Source organism: Cibotium barometz, chromosome 64 (assembly GCF_041138505.1).
Source record: "Cibotium barometz isolate CiBa-2024 chromosome 64, ASM4113850v1, whole genome shotgun sequence".
Classification (NCBI taxonomy): domain Eukaryota; kingdom Viridiplantae; phylum Streptophyta; class Polypodiopsida; order Cyatheales; family Cibotiaceae; genus Cibotium; species Cibotium barometz.
Genome location: NC_141109.1, coordinates 19,626,289 through 19,632,314, shown reverse-complemented (window position 1 = coordinate 19,632,314; position 6,026 = coordinate 19,626,289).

Sequence of the window (6,026 nt, the reverse complement as noted above, 5' to 3'; positions counted from 1 at the left end):
GGAAGATGTTAGAGAATTCTTGGAGCCAAGAGGGTTCTGTCTCCTTACTAGGTTCAATGGTTTTGTTGAGCTTGGCTAAGAAAACTTGCTGACCCTTACGTGTTCCCTTGAGAAGATGTTTTGCCTTGACTACCCTAGATTTAGGTTATGTTATGCCCTGAACGGATATTACTTGGCCATGCTCATTTTCAAAAGTGATACTCCCCTAGTGACAATGAATGCTAGCTTTGCAATTAACCAGTCTATCCCAAGAATCTTTATGGATTCATGGGAAGGGGAAAGATATCTTTCCTTCACGGCCCCTGCTTGATGTCTTCCCACGTTTGAGAATGCTCGGTGACTCCCTTTTCACGGCACCACTGTTTCCACCAGAGTTTAGAATCTCCGATGAGGCGAAACAATGCAAGCATAGACTGATTTGCTACTCCAGTACCGGCGGTAGAGAAATAATCGTCCATCGCTTCAATCCAGACTTCAGCATCCTTCTCAATCTTTGAGTCTTCTCCTTTAAAGGAGGGAGGTTGCATTTGCTTGAGACGGGTTGAGTCTCAGGGATCACCTCAATTTCATGATTCGAGGAGGCGGTAGGCCTGTAAGCTTGTCAGGGAAGATGTCAGAGAATTCTTGGAGCCAAGAGGGTTCTGTCTCCTTACTAGGTTCAATGGTTTTGTTGAGCTTGGCTAAGAAAACTTGCTGACCCTTACGTGTTCCCTTGAGAAGATGTTTTGCCTTGACTACCCTAGATTTAGGTTATGTTATGCCCTGAACGGATAGTACTTGGCCATGCTCATTTTCAAAAGTGATACTCCCCTAGTGACAATGAATGCTAGCTTTGTTTGCAATTAACCAATCCATCCCAAGAATCTTTATGGATTCATGGGAAGGGGGAAGATATCTTTCCTTCGCGGCCTGCTTGATGTCTTCCCACGTTTGAGAATGCTCGGTGACTCCCTTGTCACGGCACCACTGTTTCCACCAGAGTTTAGCATCTCCGATGAGGTGAAACCATGCAAGCATAGACTGATTTGCTACTCCAGTACCGGCGGTACAGAAATGCACTCCCACTTCATTTGGGGAATATCCAAGGGTTGAAGTTTCCCAGGCATCTTGACCCTTTCAGCTTTGACCCTTTTAGCTTTGATCCTTTGGCATGAGAGAGACATCGCTTCAAGTACCGAAGGACATCATTTTTCAAGCCTGCCTAATGAAAGCTCCTTGTTACGGCATTGAATATTTTTGCATAGCCTGGGTGTCCCGCAGTAGGACTATCATGAGCTTCATGGAGGACACCACCAAGTGCTAGACTACTGGCATCAGTAACCACTTGGTGAAATCAGGAAGTTTCAGGACTGGGGCAAAAGTAATAATGACCTTGAGCTGATCAAAGCTGTTTTGATGGATTGGCAGCCACACTATTTTGCAATACTTCTTGAGAGAAGATCCGTCAAAGGTGCAGCTACCGAGGCATAATCTTTAGAAAAAATCCTATACCATCCCGTGATTCCCAAAAACCCACGAACTTCATGAACTGATTTAGGGGATGGCCACTCTAGAATATCTTTAACCTTGGCGGGAACTATTGAAATGCCATCTTTGAAGACGATGAACCCAAGATACTCAATTTGATGAGTAAAGAAGGTACATTTGCTCTTCTTGGCATAGAGTTTGTGTCTGCGCAACAATTGCAGAACTCTACGCACATGCTTCTCATGCTCTTCCATTGATTTGGAGTAGATTAAGATGTCATCAAAGAAAACAAGCACAAATTCATCCAAGTAAGGATGGAATATATCTTGCATTAGGCGGTTGAAGGTTGCAGGAGCATTGGTTAACCCGAATGAGGTTACAGTAAACTCATAGTGGTTATAACCGGTATTGAAGGCTATCTTGGGTATATCTGCTTCCTCGACTTTGATGATCTAATAGTAACCAGATCTCAAATCTATTTTTGAGAAGACTTTGGCCCCATGAAGCCTGTCAAGAAGTTCGTCGATGCGAGGGATAGCATACTTATTCTTGACAGTGACTTGATTCAGCCCTCGATAATCTATGCAGAGGCAGAGAGTTCCGTCCTTTTTTTTGGAAAAGGACAGGTGCCCCCCAAGGAGAGCTACTGGGGTGTACGAATCCTTGCTCAATGAGTTGGGAAAGTTGCTCTTTAAGTTCAATGGCTTCAGGAAGGGACATTTTATAGGGCGCGTTTTTGAGACGGGTTGAGTCCCATGGATCACCTAAATTTCATGATTCGAGGAGGCGGTAGGCCTGTAAGCTTGTCAGGGAAGATGTTAGAGAATTCTTGGAGCCAAGAGGGTTCTGTCTCCTTACTAGGTTCAATGGTTTTGTTGAGCTTGGCTAAGAAAACTTGCTGACCCTTACGTGTTCCCTTGAGAAGATGTTTTGCCTTGACTACCCTAGATTTAGGTTATGTTATGCCCTGAACGGATATTACTTGGCCATGCTCATTTTCAAAAGTGATACTCCCCTAGTGACAATGAATGCTAGCTTTGCAATTAACCAGTCCATCCCAAGAATCTTTATGGATTCATGGGAAGGGGGAAGATATCTTTCCTTCACGGCCCCTGCTTGATGTCTTCCCACGTTTGAGAATGCTCGGTGACTCCCTTTTCACGGCACCACTGTTTCCACCAGAGTTTAGCATCTCCGATGAGGCGAAACAATGCAAGCATAGACTGATTTGCTACTCCAGTACCGGCGGTAGAGAAATAATCGTCCATCGCTTCAATCCAGACTTCAGCATCCTTCTCAATCTTTGAGTCTTCTCCTTTAAAGGAGGGAGGTTGCATTTGCTTGAGACGGGTTGAGTCTCAGGGATCACCTCAATTTCATGATTCGAGGAGGCGGTAGGCCTGTAAGCTTGTCAGGGAAGATGTCAGAGAATTCTTGGAGCCAAGAGGGTTCTGTCTCCTTACTAGGTTCAATGGTTTTGTTGAGCTTGGCTAAGAAAACTTGCTGACCCTTACGTGTTCCCTTGAGAAGATGTTTTGCCTTGACTACCCTAGATTTAGGTTATGTTATGCCCTGAATGGATAGTACTTGGCCATGCTCATTTTCAAAAGTGATACTCCCCTAGTGACAATGAATGCTAGCTTTGTTTGCAATTAACCAATCCATCCCAAGAATCTTTATGGATTCATGGGAAGGGGGAAGATATCTTTCCTTCGCGGCCTGCTTGATGTCTTCCCACGTTTGAGAATGCTCGGTGACTCCCTTGTCACGGCACCACTGTTTCCACCAGAGTTTAGCATCTCCGATGAGGTGAAACCATGCAAGCATAGACTGATTTGCTACTCCAGTACCGGCGGTACAGAAATGCACTCCCACTTCATTTGGGGAATATCCAAGGGTTGAAGTTTCCCAGGCATCTTGACCCTTTCAGCTTTGACCCTTTTAGCTTTGATCCTTTGGCATGAGAGAGACATCGCTTCAAGTACCGAAGGACATCATTTTTCAAGCCTGCCTAATGAAAGCTCCTTGTTACGGCATTGAATATTTTTGCATAGCCTGGGTGTCCCGCAGTAGGACTATCATGAGCTTCATGGAGGACACCACCAAGTGCTAGACTACTGGCATCAGTAACCACTTGGTGAAATCAGGAAGTTTCAGGACTGGGGCAAAAGTAATAATGACCTTGAGCTGATCAAAGCTGTTTTGATGGATTGGCAGCCACACTATTTTGCAATACTTCTTGAGAGAAGATCCGTCAAAGGTGCAGCTACCGAGGCATAATCTTTAGAAAAAATCCTATACCATCCCGTGATTCCCAAAAACCCACGAACTTCATGAACTGATTTAGGGGATGGCCACTCTAGAATATCTTTAACCTTGGCGGGAACTATTGAAATGCCATCTTTGAAGACGATGAACCCAAGATACTCAATTTGATGAGTAAAGAAGGTACATTTGCTCTTCTTGGCATAGAGTTTGTGTCTGCGCAACAATTGCAGAACTCTACGCACATGCTTCTCATGCTCTTCCATTGATTTGGAGTAGATTAAGATGTCATCAAAGAAAACAAGCACAAATTCATCCAAGTAAGGATGGAATATATCTTGCATTAGGCGGTTGAAGGTTGCAGGAGCATTGATTAACCCGAATGAGGTTACAGTAAACTCATAGTGGTTATAACCGGTACTGAAGGCTATCTTGGGTATATCTGCTTCCTCGACTTTGATGATCTAATAGTAACCAGATCTCAAATCTATTTTTGAGAAGACTTTGGCCCCATGAAGCCTGTCAAGAAGTTCGTCGATGCGAGGGATAGCATACTTATTCTTGACAGTGACTTGATTCAGCCCTCGATAATCTATGCAGAGGTAGAGAGTTCCGTCCTTTTTTTTGGAAAAGGACAGGTGCCCCCCAAGGAGAGCTACTGGGGTGTACGAATCCTTGCTCAATGAGTTGGGAAAGTTGCTCTTTAAGTTCAATGGCTTCAGGAAGGGACATTTTATAGGGCGCGTTTTTGAGACGGGTTGAGTCCCATGGATCACCTAAATTGTAAGATTCCTCCCCTAACCCCCTTTTTGATGTCTAGTATCTTCCCCCGTAATCAATCCCTCTTCAGAAATATAAAGACCTTGTTTCTAACTGTTTTAACCTAGAGAGAGAAAATATTCTAGAGAGAGAATATTCAGATTATGAATATTTTTGGATAGAAAAATAACTCATCTTATTAAAATAAGTTCCCCTGAAACAGAAATTCAAAAAGAAATTTCCAATGTGCAATTGGAATTAATTGGAAATAGGTATAAAGAACCTTAGTCTAAGGGCCTAGATTTTCAGAAATCTTTAGACTATGGTCCAATTAAGGTTTCTATGGGCCAATAGCATCAATCCATGTGTAGGGAGGAGATAAATCCAAATTGTAAAAGAAGATACCCAAAAATGAGTAAATGCTCACATAAGATGAAGAGTTGAAAATGTACAAGGTTTATTAGTAAATAAACTCATATGTAAGGAAGAGGAGTTCTTTAAAGGAGGTGCATATTTCACATAAGATGAAGAGTTGAAAATGTACAAGGTTTATTAGTAAATAAACACATATGTAAGGAAGGGGAGTTCTTTAAAGGAGGTGCATATTTCACATAAGATGAAGAGTTGAAAATGTACAAGGTTTATTAGTAAATAAACACATATGTAAGGAAGGGGAGTTCTTTAAAGGAGGTGCATATTTCACATAAGATGAAGAGTTGAAAATGTACAAGGCTTATTAGTAAAAAAAACTATGACACATATGTAAGGAAGAGGAGTTCTTTAAAGGAGGTGCATATTTCACATAAGATGAAGAGTTGAAAATGTACAAGGTTTATTAGTAAAAAACTATGAGCAATACAATTTTGACACATATGTAAGGAAGGGGAATTCTTTAAAGGAGGTGCATATTTCACATGCTTGAATGAGTTTTAAACTCATAAAAATTGAGATATTTCATCTCTCCTCTCTCCTCATTCAAGTCTAGTTCCAGAAAGTTAGCTTAACTGACCTAAAAATGGTCAAAAAGTGACCAAACTGACTTAGAAAATTCTAGAATCAGTTTGTTTGGTTAGGAGCTCAAATTTTCCTATAAATAGAAGCCTCCCCTTGTTGAAAAAAACATAGTCTCTTATGCTTTGTTACTCTACTCCACCTAAGCCAAAATATATAGTCTCTTATGCTTTGTTACTCTACTCCACCTAAGCCAAAATATATAGTCTCTTATGCTTTGTTACTCTACTCCACCTAAGCCAAAATATATAGTCTCTTATGCTTTGTTACTCTACTCCACCTAAGCCAAAATATATAGTGTCTTATGCCTTGTTACTCTACTCTACCTAAGCCAAGAACTGTGAATTCTTTAATAATTCACTAGTTTTTGATACCTCTCTCTTTCTTCAATCTCCATTGGTGGCTCCATCAACATACTAAACCAATTGATTGGTTGGGGGCCTCTACCGTGAATAAAGAATCAAGCAAATCATAAGGTAAGTATATTGAATTTTGATCTTTTCTATAATTACTCAATGATTCTC